Consider the following 15,322-nt stretch of genomic DNA (forward strand, 5'->3'; position numbering starts at 1 on the left):
AGAAGAGGGGCTACTGCAAACCCAGCTCTAATTAGAACACAAGACTTTCTGGCCTTCCAGTCCCCAACATCTCTGCCCACATGACCGAGCACAACGGCCTGATGTGAGGGACGTTCCTTTTTTTGAGAAATGCACAGCATTGGCTGCCACTGCCCATTCCAAAAAAACAACAACAAACCTACACAGGAAGCTGCAAACCTTCACAGGTTATATAATAATAATAATTTATTATTTATACCCCGCCCATCTGGCTGAATCTCCCCAGCCACTCTGGGCGGCTCCCAATCACATGTTAAAAACAATACAGCATTAAATATAAAAAACTTCCCTAACAGGGCTGCCTTCAGATGTCTTTTAAAGATAGGATAACTGCTTATTTCCTTGACATCTGAAGGGAGCGTGTTCCACAGGGTGGGCGCCACTACCGAGAAGGCCCTCTGTCTGGTTCCCTGTAACCTCACTTCTCGCAATGAGGGAACCGCCAGAAGGCCCTCGGCGCTGGATCTCAGTGTCCGGGCTGAACGATGGGGGTGGAGACGCTCCTTCAGGTATACAGGACTGAGGAAATTTAGGGCTTTAAAGGTCAGCACCAACACTTTGAATTGTGCTTGGAAACATACTGGGAGCCAATGCAGATCTCTCAGGACTGGTGTTATGTGGTCCTGGCGGCCACTCCCAGTCACCAGTCTAGCTGCCGCATTCTGGATTAATTGCAGTTTCCGGGTCACCTTCAAAGGTAGCCCCACGTAGAGCTCATTGCAGTAGTCCAAGCGGGAGATAACCAGAGCATGCACCACTCTGGTGAGACAGTCCGCGGGCAGGTAGGGTCTTAGCCTGCGTACCAGGTGGAGCTGGTAAACAGCCGCCCTGGACACAGAATTAACCTGTGCCTCCATGGACAGCTGTGAGTCCAGAATGACTCCCAGGCTGTGCACCTGGTTCTTCAGGAGCACGGTTACCCCATTCAGGACCAGGGAGTCCCCTACACCCGCCCGCCCCCTGTCCCCCAAGAACAGTACTTCTGTCTTGGTTGACTGTGAATGTCCAAAAGAAGATCCTATGAAGTCCTCTAGTCCCCAGGACTTGGGTGGATGGCATAGCAAAGAGCATAACAAGTTTCTGTTTCTGTCATTGAAACATTCAACGTGTGGATTACAAGTGGAAGATGAATAGTAGTCAAATCGTAATTTTCTTTATATTAAAAAGCCCTTTAGATGCACCATTCTGTTTTTATACAGTTGTTAATAATGCGTAAAGGAATGCCATGTTATCCTTTGTGGTAATGAGTCTCGGTCTGTGGGAAACCTCATTCTGATGACCCCAGAAGCAGAAAGTCGACTGTGGGTGGTTGCTAGGGAACTAATGGCATGGTTTCTCTGGTGAAATTTTCAATTTCATTGAAATTGAAAATAGAAATGAGAGAATTCCCCTGCTGGAAAAGACCACAATCTGTCAAGTACAGCATCCTATTTCCAGAAGCAGCCAGAAGTTGCCTTCAGAATTCACAGGAAGGGTACGATCACGATCCCCTTTTTTCTTTCTGACCCTCAGAGGTCCACTGGTGCTGGGTGTGCAGTCTCCATTCCCTTATGAAGGTCTACCAAAGGTTTTTCGATGTCATCTAAGCTGATGGCTATTGCTACTTACGTTTTCACGCCATCGTGTCCAAGATGTGCAATGAGAAGTTGTAAAAAAAAACCAGCTGGAAAACAAGACAGGCTGCAGTCGTCTCTGCAAACTCCCACTGTCCACCATTCAAGGATTACGCTGACTTATGATTCCAGCATGATACCTACAAATAGAGGGAACCAATGAACTCGTAATAATAGAGGCACACCCACAATACCCCTCTTTATCACAACTAGGGAACGGAGAAATCATGATTCGGTTTGCATTTAAAGGCAAGCCTACCTAATTCTTTGTGGCAACAATGGAAGGTTGCCGGGGGGGCAGGCAATTGAGGCTCAATCCCTGAGAGCAGCAATATAGGATCCAGTGGATCCCAGGCTGTCTCAGCCCTGGCCCATCCTCAGAACACTCCATTTCGCAGCTGTCAGCTGGGCTGTTCTGGTGAGCCCATCACTGGTGGCTCTTCCACTCACCCACCAATTCAACAGACAGTGGGAGGCTTGCTGAACCAGCAGACATGAGCAGAGAGATGCCTCCACTCATTCCAAACCCCCCCATATCCCCTACATAAGGGGGGAGTTTGGATCGCAGCGTAAGAGTTTTATAATGTCAGTGTGCAAGAAGTGTCTCTGAACTGGTTCAAAACCAGTTTGAAATGTCTAATCAGAAACCAAATCAGGGAGCTTTTTTTAAAAAAATGATATAAATAACGATTTGGAAGCATCCCCATGTTTTTAATGGTTCAAATCCCTGATTTCCAGTTCTGTGTGTGGCTGGCCTTGCGGGAAGGGGGGCGGGGAGCAATTGATCTATCAATTAAAGCAGTATTGGAAAAGAAAGGACAAAAGCCATTCACTACTGGCATATAAGTGCCTAGCAATGTAACTATGGGAGAATCTACAGTTCAAGTTTACATCATAAAGTGTTGTTGTTGTTGTTGTTATTTGTACCCCACCCATCTGACTGGGTTGCCCCAGCCACTCTGAGCAGCTTCTAACATATATAAAAACATTAAACATAAAAAAACTTCCTTAAATATTTTAAAATATGTTAAGCTATTTCCTCCAACGATTCCTGCATACCAGAGCCTTATATCACTGTTACTTCAAAGCCAAATATTTTGAAGCATGCTCCTGACTCACTAGAAGAAATCACTCATGGAACTAGCAGGCAAGGTGCCATTTCTACCAAGTACAGAACACCCATACTGTGCATACTGAAGAAGAAAGGCAGAAATCCTCTGAAAGTATAGTATGTCATATGACAATACAGAGAGACTTGTCCCTTTGCTGTCTATGGGCTGTGTTTTCCTTCTCTTTCTCCTCGGGGCTAAATGAGATGCGATGTCGGCAGGCTCGTATGTTTGCATACAGGTCGTGCCCTGATCGCACAGACTGTGGTGTTGAGAAAACCAGCAAAAGGGATGTTTACATGAAGTGAGCCTACCTATGGCTCATCCTCCCACTGCTCGCACTTTCTCCCAGCCAAGCACACTCTTGATATATGAGTTCAGCTCAAGAGAAAGGGCAAATGAAAGCAGTGAGAGACAAGCTGGCATGGGGAGGGTTCTGAACTCCTCACCCATATGCCACCACCATCCAGCATTTTCCTCCTTCCTGAGAAGTCTCTGCTCTTTCTTCCTCGCTGCTCTGTATGCTTGGAACTGTCTCCCAGATCACCTGCACAATGCCATCTCTCTCAAACGCTCCTTTTCTGGGGGGGGGGGATAATCAGTCTCATATAACCAACATACCTGTCTAATTGATGCTTGAAAGGGTTAAGACCATAGAGAAAGCTGTCCTGCCAGGCTTAGCTCACCTTGGGAGGGACTAGGTCATCAAGTCTTTGTCCTTCCCATCCAGCACAACCCCCCAGTCTACCAGAGAAACTCAGTGTGTAAGGAGGTCTAAGCTGGTTGCTGTAGCTCAGACCGCATGGCACTTACAAGCCACTCTTGAGTTCCTATACCAATAATTTAGGACATGCTTGGGGCTGATTAGAGTGTTGTCTCTGCAGGGAGGACCCACTGACAGAGGAGGGGCCCCATTAATAGTGAGGGAGAAAGATGCACCTCACCAGGGAGGGCATTCTACAAAGAGGGAACCATCACCAAGAAGACCCTTTCATAGGGCAATGCCAGCAGCCAGCTGCACAGGATTGGCTCTCTGGTATCACCTAATTCCCAGGACCAAGAGAATTCTGTGCTGTGATGCTAGTAGCTTAACTTGAACTACCTGCAGCCCCCCTTCTCTGATCCATGCCTCACTCACATCTCCCACTTCAAGCACTGTAGCACCTGTCGAGAAGCCCAGCTGTAGCCATAGCTGTGTGTATGGGACTCCTTACCCTTAAATTCTGTAGGCTGTATCTCAGGTCTAGTTAAATCAACACTGTTCTATTGACTTCTTCTTTGAAATTACACCAGCTGAGGATTCAGAGACATATGTTTTACACACACACCTGCTAAAGAAAGGATTATTTCTGGAGGAAAGGAGCTTAGCTTTTCTTTGAATTGAAGAGTTTGGGGGCTTCTGAAAGCTGCTGTGGTTGCTGAATCCCAAGAGCATCGTCTCCTTTGTGGCATCGTTTTTCTTTTAAACGGAAGATCTTTTCCTAACCAGAATAAAAATGGCTTGTCATGTTGAAGCGTAACATCTGTGGGTTTCGCTTTTATGAAAGCAGAACCGCACATCTGCACTATAAATACTCAATAATGCTTACATACATTAATCTGTATTCCCAGCTATGTCTTTTCGCCCCACATTCAAACCTGGAGACAAGAGATCTCAGACAATGAGAACCTGGCTTTAAACAATGAAACGGGGGGGGGGGGGCGGGTGTTGAGAAAGAATCCAGCCTAAACAAGGAGCATTAAATTCTTTTGCTAGGAAGGAAAACTGTGCTGAGAGTAAGTGCATTTGGTTTAAAAACTATTCTGAGATATTTTCAGTCAATGCAGGTCAGAAAGATGGTCTGTGGATTCTGGGAAAGGAGATTTGAATACACTATTCAATACAAATCAGATAACTTAAAAATCAATTTTGTTCCAGGGAAAAAGTTCTCTCAAACCAAAAGAGACTCAACTAATTACATCAAGCAAGGAGATGTAATATAGTCTATATGCACTTCAATAGATTTTTGTCTACGTGCAGAACAGGCAGCTAGAAAACCATGGCAGCAGGGGCCAGACATGCTCAGAATGTTTAATCTGGTGTCTTTTGCCTAGAAATGGAGTGCACATTATTAATGCCACAGGGACTGCGCTGAAAGTGGTCTCCACATGGTGGCCCATAACAACATATGGGCTGTGGACATCAGGCACGGGGGCAAGGGGATAGAAGTACTTCCACAAAGGCCAGCTTATGGTGGCATCCTATCACAACCCAATAAAATCTGTTCTGGATCGTTGAAACAGCCATGCAGTTCTTACAGCACAAAACGGAACAAGTGGTCATTGAACGCATGGTTTGGCACACTGGTTAACATCCTTGGTGGTGGCTCTTCTGAGCATGATTGCCACCCAGAAATCCTGGGAAGTGACAGAAATCCTGGGAAGTGACAGCGAGGTGGAATGTTTCCATTTTTAGCTCACGCCCAGTAAGGGATATTTTGAAATAGTCCCTTACTTCAGTTCCTGGATGTGCCAATATACAAAGAGTATAGAGAAATTCATAAGAGGAGGGGGAAAAACAATTGTATTTCAGACAAACTGGCAGGGTTTAAAATGAAGGCTTCAGGAAAACCTTATCCAGCCTTCCTGCAAGTTATTATTGCTCCCAGTGCTGGAATTCTAATGTTTGATCTTTGAGAGCTGAGAGCAATACTAGATGCGACAATGGCAAAATATGGCGAGGACAGCTGATCGAAAGATTGCAAAGGTCACACAGGGGAGCACTCCCTGCCTGCCCACCACAAAATCCAATGGGTCCTCCTTGCAGCTAAGTTTGCTTCTGTTATCAGAACCCCGCTGAGAGGAAGGTGACATTGGAGGGCAGGGTATGGGGGGAAATGAGTAAAAATACATGCAGAGCTCTGTGTTTTTAGCCCTATATAAGCTGAAAAGTCCATTAAGATATGCCAGAGAGGGTCAGATTTCCATCCATTCCGGGAGCAATTCTTCAGGAGCTACAGTGCAGAGCCTTTACATCGGTGGCCCTGTCAGTGTTCCGCACTACAGCATTAACTGCTGTGCCTGATGGGCATTTAGCGCTGCGTCTTGTCAAGATTTGCTTTTGCATCTTAATATAGCAGAAGGTTTACTGATTTGTCATGTGCTATGATTTGTAATGTGATTTATTAGCTGCACTGTGTTTCTGAAATGAATCAATCAGGATGTATTAGTAAGCAGGCCATAATAAAAATGAGTCAGGGTATTCAGATAAATTGAGTGTGACTCCAGCTGTTTAGCATTTCTCTCTTCTTTTATTTTAAGAGGCTGCTTCTGTGCTGGGAATCCATGCCTAATTTTGGTTTTTCCAAAATCTGTACGTGTGACAAAAGAGATGGACACCCAGTTGTGAAGGGAAAAAAACCTTCCAGTAGCACCTTACGAGACCAACTAAGTTTGTTATTGGTATGAACTTTTGTGTGCATGCACACTTCTTCAGATACCAGTTGTGACATGTAATGATCTACATGTGGGTTTTCGTCATAAAAGTACTTTTAAAATGCCTTTTGAGCTAATGGCTGAGATAAGAAAACAAGATTCCTTATCTCCAGATGGGATACTGAAACCGGAACAGGCATTTCAAACCACACCAGAAGTAGTCTGAACAGTGATACACGGGAAGCTGCCTCCTACCAAATCAGACCACTAATTCATCTAACTCAGTATTGTCTCACACCAAGGATGGCGAACTTCCAGATGCTACTGAACTACAACTCCCATCATTCTGACCATTAGCAGTGCAGCCTGGAGTTGATGTGAACTGGAATCCAGCAACCCAGGTCTGCACTCTCTAGGGTTCAGGGATCTTCCTCAGCGCTACCTGGAAATACCAGGGATTGAACCTGCAAGCACAATATGAGCTCCACCACTGAGCTATGTAGCCCTTCCCATGTGTCTGTCAAGATCCCACCCAACCGAGACCCCAGGAAGACCTTTTTGAAAGAAAAGGGCTAGGAAGATTGCAAAAAAAAACCCCTACAGCTGAGGACCTGGAGGAACCCACAATTGTCCCCAAGACGGCCTGAAATGCCCTGTGTGGCATTTGCCTCCTAGGTGGGTCATAAGGAAAGGGTTAAATGAGTGTGAAGTGGTTGGCCAGTGGGAACTCAAGGGGAGGAGTTAGAGTTGGAGTTGTTGGGAAGTCAGTTGGGAGTCGGAGAAGGAAGAGGAAGGATAAGTCTGTCGGTTGGTCAAGTTGTGTTGTGAGAGAGTGAGAGAGAAACTGTTAGGAGTCAGATAGACAGTTGGGATAATCAGTTTGAAGTTATTAGGAAGGTATAGGCTGGTATAAAAACTAAGGATAAGAAACTGACAAGAGAAATTAACTGAAACCATAAACTTGTTCATGCTTATAAAATAAACTTGATTATTTGTTTTAATGTTAACAACTGTCTGGACTCAGTGTGTACCCGAGAGAAACGGGTTGGTGGCAGCAGGGAAGTGATCATAGTGGTGGCACAGGGATCAATAGATCGTCAAACGTCCGGGGACCCTGTGTGATCGCCACATCCTGTCTAATGCACACCTTGCATGGACCCTACCCATAACCCTCCAACTCAAGCCCTCCTCAATCCCTGATTCTCTCCCTTCACCACCACCACCCCTGGACCACAAAGACAGCAGCTTTGGGAAGCCCAGAGTCACCGCAGAAGAAACTGTTTGGCTGAAAACAGATATTTCCTTGTAAGAAAGGGCCTATTCAGGAAGAGGGAGAAGATTCAGCCACAAAGAATGACTTGGGGAAGGAGGAGCTGGCAGATATGTGTCCCGGTGTCCTCTAGACCTTTCCTGGGCTAATAGCTCCAGCTTTCATACTAGGTCCTCATCATGGACAATGTCTGCATCCTTCTCAGCCCTTGCGTTGCCACTGAGATGTGCATCCTTGGCTCACTCTTCCCCCTCCTTCCAGCGGATGAGTGCAGGCTTGTTTATTAAGTTGCCTTATTCATTCTCCTTTGGTGGAAAGGATTTGACTAAGAGGCAGCCTGGAGAGAAAGAAAATACTCTGGACCGGTTCCAGACCGACTTAGGGTGGAAAGGTAATTTCAGGCAGCTCTCCATGCCTGAGCTTGCTAAAATCCAAACAAATGACAGCACATGAAACATCCTCTGTAAGGGCAAAAGTAAGCCCTGTGCCCTTCCATCAAAATAAACTTCCTTGGAGTTTATTGAATATAAGTATGTCCCGGCTAAGCAAATGATAGTTTAGCATTTTCCCCTAGCATGTAGGACAGGGAGGGGGGAGGATCTGTGGTCAGGGATAGTGGTAGCTGGAGTCTGGCAACATTTGAAGGGCCACAGGTTCCCCATCACTGGGGCATGAAGATAAAACTGAAGAGTCACAAAGCTGCATCTGGACCAACCACAAGAAAGAAATCATTTTGCTTGCCGCCATTCCTCAACATTTTAAGTGTCCCCCTCCAGTGATAATCTTACCTTTGCATTCTGCACCATGGCCACCCACAGCACATTTTAAGGGCAAGTTTATTTTGACGGAGTTGTTGTTCCATTAGGTGTTGCTGTTCATCATTCATACAGCACTTGTAAAGTGCAGAGCACTCCATTATCAACACCAGGTAAGTGCCTTTTTCTGTACTTCTCTAGTACAGAGGCTGGAGGGAAGGTCACAGTGCATTTTGCTCCCATTTGACTGACCTTAAGAGAATGCTGAGCACTCTTTTGAGGAACAGCTAGTGAGCTTGTGATGAGTTAGCAGAAGTCAAGAAGGAGTTAGCTGTGTCTTTTAAATGGCCAGGTAGATCGCACGCCATCTCATGTCCCCAAAGCATTTGGTCTCGATACGCTTCTGTTTGCAAGTGTCCCTCTTTCCCTCTGATCCATTTGTACATCTTCAGATAGTCTATCGGTCTCACCTTCCAGTTCTAGAGCTGCTTAAATGGATCATGTTGAGCTGCTGTTCTAACAGCGATTCCCTAAAGCCCTGCTAAACAGATGAGCCACAGGACACTTGCAAACACATTACATCACAATGCCCTGAACTTTTTTCCCCATAATGCACAGGTGTACCAGAGCTAATAACCGAAACAGAAACAAATAAATGCATGATTCTGGGCAGTCCAGCACCCATTCACACCCAGTTTTAGAAGTAGTTGTTGTTTCAATGCAAATTACAATTGGGTGGCAACTCACAATTGGGGTAAACTACACATGGGAACAAGTAAAGGGTGACTTTGTGCTTACAACCAGACAGCACTTATGCAGAGGCACTGATTGTCAAAACCAGTTGCCTCAATTTGTGGGCACACAGCTACTGTGATTTGTGCCTGGGAAAGGATTTTTTTAAAAAAATCATCAGTGGATAGTCCAGCAGCATATGTGTCAAAAGACTGCTCTTCATTCAAGAACCTCATTTCATTCTTCTTAAGGAAATGCCATTGAGTTGTGGCCAGACATAGTTGGCATTTAAAGTAGACCCATTGAAGTCAAGGGGGCTTAAGTTATAACTTTAAAATGCCTTCATTTCCACAGATCTAATCTAAGCATGACTTGATCTAGATCTAGCTCCTTCAAAATACACCTAAAAACACAAAATTCCACAGCTGAATTCCAAATCCCTTACATCAGCCAAACACTAATGCTCCCCATCCTGGGCATTTTTGCCTGGCTGGAATGTGTCCTTGACCTCCGGTAATTCCTCTTTCTTGTCTGGACAGAGCAAAGAGAGGGGCGTGCGAGTGTGTGTAGAACAGGGGTCGGCAACCTAAGGCCCATGGGCCACAAGCAGCCCATTGGGGTCATTTAACCAGCCCATGGACCCCCGTCACCCACTCGGTAATGCCTGCTGCCCACTCAGTCGGCTCCCGTGCGCTGCGTTAAAACAGCGCAGAGCAGAGTGGGCTCCTGCAGCCAATGGGAAGCTGTACACACCTCCTCCGCTCCAGAAATAGCATTTGTGCATGCGTGCATGTGTGCATGTGTGCATGCGCGCACACTCCAGCCCACTGCGGTATCTGCGGGACCGTGAACTGGCCCAAGCCACAAAAGCTTTGCCGACCCCTGGTGTAGAAAGTAACCTATGCACAAAGGTAAAATTCACATCCTTTGCTCAGTCTGCTGTTGCCTTTAACCCTGCCCTCCATGGTGATGTGGTCCTCAGAAGGTTGCTTCAAAGGGGCAAAATCCCTTAGGCTGGGGGAAAAAAGGGTAAACCTCTTCCTCTCTCAAATACATGTCCTTGCTAAAATAATCCAGGTAGCAAACATTAGTGCCTTGCTGACCAACCTGGCTGAAATGCAGTGGTGTAGTGGCGGGGGGCACAGGGGTTGTTGCCCCGGGCCCAAATTTGCTAGGGGGGCAAAATATCAACACCCGGTGCTGCCTCTGTACAGCTATTCACTTCCATTTCTGGGCTCCATTGAAAACAGCTTTTCCATGTGAACCAGGAAGTGACTTCTGCAGACAATGGAACAACTCTTCTTTTCTTATCAGCAGCCATCTCCTGGGTGTCTGTCTCAGATGCTGTTAGGCAGTTGAATGTGCATGTGTGCTCTGTCCGTTTCCCTCCCTCCCACCCCCCTCCATGCAGCCCTGGGTGCTGGCAACAAACGCTATGCCACTGCTGAAATGCACGGCCTTCTGTCATTTCCTTATTTAACATCTCTTTTACTTAAGAGAACAATCCACCTCCAGGGCCTTAAAAAAATGTCTAGTGTCTATTGTGTATAGAGGACTGAACTATGGGAAGGTAATGAAAGAAGTGTTATCTTAAAAGCTACGGACCAAGTAGCTGTTTAAATCTATTCAGGTGTCTGTTTAAAGTTTGTTTTAAATGTGCTTTCTATACAGCAAAAAAGTTCTTTCCACACAGTTTATTTCCCTGACAAAAGAACTGTGTTTTTTTAAAGCCAGAAATGCCACGCTGATCTCTGGAGCAACATAGCTTTTTCTCTTTCAGTTGTGGTTGCTTCTTAGCACTGTAATTAAGTTTGAATAATGCTGCCAAAGTAAAATCATGCATTTTGCACAATTACTGTATGGCATGTAAGGGGGAAAATATGATGTGAGCTTTGTTAAACTTATAATACACTTGGCAATCACTTAACTTAATCAGCTCCTTTCTCCTTCAGGAAGGAAAGAAAACCCTGCAAGGTTGTTAAAGATTACTCCTTCAACTGCTCCAGAGTAAAAGGCTGTTCCTCAGGGCCTAAATCAACATGAGCTGGCCCAATACTGGCCATTTCATTGTTTTTAATCAGTTGTATTTATAGGGATATAGAAAGAAGGATGCTAGATTGTTAACCAGGAGCCATAGGATTAGTTACTGGTCATGTTTCTAACATAGCGCATGACTCTGAGAACCAGTCACTACCTTCCTGTCATGTGGGACACTTCACATGATACAGCCTCAAAAACATTACTTACCCTTTCCCAACAAAGGAGGACCATGATGAGATTTGAGGCCTCCTTTCTGAGTATCCGCATCTGTAGTGCACATTTTAAAACATATATTTGTTACTGTTTTGTGGCTAATACAGGTGCACACAATAATTGTAAGTTATGAAGCAGCCTTGGCATGAACGATGTGTCTTGCCTAGTATTTTGATTCTGTGGTCTTTGGACTTAGAATAAGCTGCTAACTCCGCAGATCGTGGTGATGAAAAGATGTGTGATTAATATTACTGTGGGCGCAAATACCTAGGACTGCCCCAGTATAAACAGAATTTTGGGCCCTTTGGGTTTATGCACTAGACCAGAGGTCAGGTGGCCCTGTAGATGTTGCTGGGTTGCAGCACCCATGATTTCTGGGCATAGACCATGCCAAATGGGACTGATGGGTTCTGGAGTTCATTTGGAGGGCCAAGGCTGACCATCCCTGCACTAGACTAAAACCTCTTATTTTTCACTGTCATTAGTCATGCTTAATTTTGATTGATTGATTAAATTTATATTCCGCCCTATACCCAGAGGTCTCAGGGTACAGAAGAAAATCAAAATATAAGACCACCATATATTCAAAATAAAAACAACAACCCAATAACACCCCCCCCCCAAAAAAAAAAGAACCACATTTTAAAAGGGCATAGGATGTCAATCAAATTAACCGAAGGCCTGGTTAAAAAGTCTAATTACATCTTTACTTCTCCAGCCATTTTCTCTCTCCCTTGCTGTATGATCAAACCAAAGAAGATCGATATGCCTCTACAGCTCTAGCAACCAATGAGCCAGCAGAGGGAGGTGTCACAATGAAGGGCGTGTCACAAGGACCTCCGCAACCTAGCAGCTGCTCTGACACTAGTAAATTTGCTTATATGGCTTTTAATCCACGTTCAGCTTTTTACAAATATGCAAAATGAAATTTATCCCTTTATCTTCAAGTTTCCGTTGTTCCTACACCTACTGAGCATTAGCTACCTAATCTACCTATCTGCCTCTTTGGTCCTATATTGCTGAACAGGGGAAAACCAGAAATCAGCCCTTGCGTGTTTTTTCATTTTATTACCCTCCTTCACTAGCAGCTCCCAGGGCAAGTTGCAACCATCTAAAATTGTTGTTGTTGTTGTTATTAATTAAATTTTTATAGGTTTCAGGTCAGTTCACAGGATAAGATCACAATTTAAAAACACAAAATACATAATAAAACAACAACAGCCCAATAACGCCCTCCCCAACACATTTTAAAGGATATTAACAGGGCGAGTCTTGAAAATACAACTCTGATGTCAAAGGCCAGGTAACAGACCCCCCAAGTGCCCCTATTTTCCAGGGACAGTCCCAGTTTTACAAAAGCAGTCCCACTTTCTAATGTAATCCCAGAATGTCCTGCTTTTCCTTAGGACCTCCCTATTTTAAACGTTCCCTAGCACTGCCGTGGAGCATTATCAGCACAGAATGCAGATGCTGATGAGAAAGTCTACTTACATCTCCATCCACTTTCTCTCTCACTCGCTGAATGATCAAACCAAAGGAGATCTCTATGCCTCTAGAGCCCTGGGGACCAAGGAGCCAGCAGAGGGAGGTGTCACAATGAAGGGCATGTCACAAGGACCTCCGCAACCTAGCAACCACCAGCACTCAACTGACACTACTCTCAACTGACACTACCAAGTTTTCTTATATGGCTTTTAATCCATCTTCAGCTTTTTGCAAGTATGTAAAATGAAATTTATTCTTTTATATTCAAGTAGTCCTATCCTTCTTTTTGGTGTCATCCTATATTGCTGAACATTGGAAAACCAGAAGTCACCCCTTGCGTGTTTATTCATTTAATCAACCTCCTTCACTAGCAGGTCCCAGGGCAGGTTACAACCATCTAAAATTATTGTTGTTGTTGTTATTAATTAAATTTTTATACCACCCTATTCCCACAGACTTTTCACAGGACCGTTCACAGGATAAGATCACAGTATATAAACACAAAATACATAATAATAATAAAAACAACCCAATAATGCCCCCCACAAAAAACCCCACACATTTTGAAAGGGCATTGGATGTCAATCAACCAAAGGCCTGGTTAAAGAGGACTGTTTTTGCCTGGCTCCTAAAGGTACATAATAAAGGTGCCAGGCATTCCACAGAAGGGCAGCCATGGCAAAGAAAGGCCTGTTCACATGTTGCCACTCTCTGGACCTCTCAAGGAGGAGGCACACGAAGAAGGGCCTCAGAAGATGATCTCAGGGTCCAGGTAGGTTCATCTGGGAAGAAGCTGTCCTTGAAGCATTGCTGTCCTGAGCCATTTAAGAGCTTATAGGTCAAAATAGGGCCCGGAAACTACGGTACCGTATTTTTCGCTCTATAACACGCACCCGACCATAACACGCACATAGTTTTTAGAGGAGGAAAACAAGAAAAAAAATATTCTAAACAAAACAGTAGATGTATGAGTTTTGTGGTTCATGCTGTGGCCACAGGGAAGGAAAAGCACTCAAGGGACAAGGAGCATGCGTGGGGTGTGTGGAGAAGGATGCTGCTAATAATGCAGAAGAGGGGTATAAGAGGAGAAGGCTTCTCTCCTCTCCCACTTTGCTCCTTTAAAGCAAGCAGGCTCTGCTTTTCTCCCTCCTCCCCGCTCATTCCCGGCTTAGCAAGCTGAAAAACTTTGCTGCTATGTAGCTAGCTGAGTGAGGAGGAGAGAGGGACAGAGAGCCTGCTTGCTTTAAAGGAACCAACCGGACAGGAGCCGCTTACACTCGTGTAAGTGGCTCCTATCCTCTCCCACTTTGCTCCTTTAAAGAAGCAGGCTCTCTGTCCCTCTCTCCTCCCCACTCAGCGGCTCTTCTCCCGCTTTGCTGTTTCAAAGCGAGCCACGGAGGAGGGAAGGAAGGGGAACCATGGATCCTCTGCTCACGACTGCAGTAGATTCCCCCCCCCCCGCCACCCATAGGCATTCCCTCCATAACACGCACAGACATTTCCCCTTACTTTCTAGGAGGAAAAAAGTGAGTGTTATGGTGCAAAAAATATGGTAATTGGTAGCCAGTGCAGTCAGACCAGTGCAGTCGGATGCTTCTTATTTCCTCTTAGCCTTACATCCTCACATCAACCAGTAATTGCTGGTTATCCTTCCACTTAGTTTATGAACATGATTGTCAACAAGGGGAGGGGAGGGAGGGAACGAATGAAAAATTCATTCAGGGTGATTTATCAGAATGCGAACTGTCACTCATACAGTTTTCAGCTCCTTTAGTAAGTGGTACTAGTCTTAGCTCATCTAAACATGCAATTACTATAGCTGTATAGTAACCCATTTATACATCATCCTTACTAGGGATGGATGGATCTGTCAATTTCACTTTCTCTTGGTACCTCATTTTTACTATCTTACATTCAGTTCTCCATATTTGAGCATCAGTTTACAGATTTATTTATTTACAAAGAAAATTCACCAGCATTTCTACGCATATTCAGTATACCATTTTTTGTATGCAACTTTGCCTTATATACATTATTAACAAGCAGTTTTCTATACTATAATGCATGTTTATGTTTGTTTTCACTAATATTTATACACACACCCATAATATACAAATATGTGTGTGCATTATTTGGGTGAAGAAGTGCAGATCTGGAAGAAGAGCTGCATTTCAATATACATGCATTTGTTTTGGTCAATGCTAAGTAAGTACAGTGGTACCTCGGGTTAAGTACTTAATTCGTTCCGGAGGTCCATACTTAACCTGAAACTGTTCTTAACCTGAAGCACCACTTTAGCTAATGGGACCTCCTGCTGCCGCTGTGCCACCAGAGCACAATTTCCGTTCTCATCCTGAGGTAAAGTTCTTAACCCAAGGTACTATTTCTGGGTTAGCGGAGTCTGTAACCTGAAGCGTATGTATCCCGAGGTACCACTGTAGTAGAAAGTGAGCACCTCACAACAAACTGTTTGACAGCTGATGTCATGTGACATCACAGGAAGTCCCTTCTCTGAGAACCATGATGCCATGTAGTTTTACATTAAAATGCAAACTGAACCAAATCCCCCCCACACACTTTCGTTCTCCTGACTTCCTCTGCTTGGGTACCACATGCCAAAGTCATAGGAGAGGAACTGGAACCTCAGACTGG

At 44.8% G+C, this 15,322-nt stretch overlaps 1 long non-coding RNA gene across 1 annotated transcript in view; it reads right to left on the minus strand.

Moving 5' to 3' along the window:
* Positions 1–12,704, minus strand: part of LOC309339415 — a 37,026-nt gene extending 24,322 nt beyond the window's left edge. Inside the window, exons 1-3 of the long non-coding RNA XR_014155320.1 lie at positions 12,677–12,704; positions 11,180–11,239; positions 1,648–1,792 (exon numbers count right to left, since the gene is read on the minus strand). This is a non-coding gene — a long non-coding RNA (uncharacterized lncRNA). The remainder of the gene's footprint in view (positions 1–1,647; positions 1,793–11,179; positions 11,240–12,676) is intronic.
* Between the last annotated feature and the right edge of the window lie 2,618 nt (positions 12,705–15,322).

The sequence above is a fragment of the Podarcis erhardii genome (genome assembly GCF_964252035.2).
Source record: "Podarcis erhardii genome assembly, chromosome: 3".
NCBI lineage: Eukaryota > Metazoa > Chordata > Lepidosauria > Squamata > Lacertidae > Podarcis > Podarcis erhardii.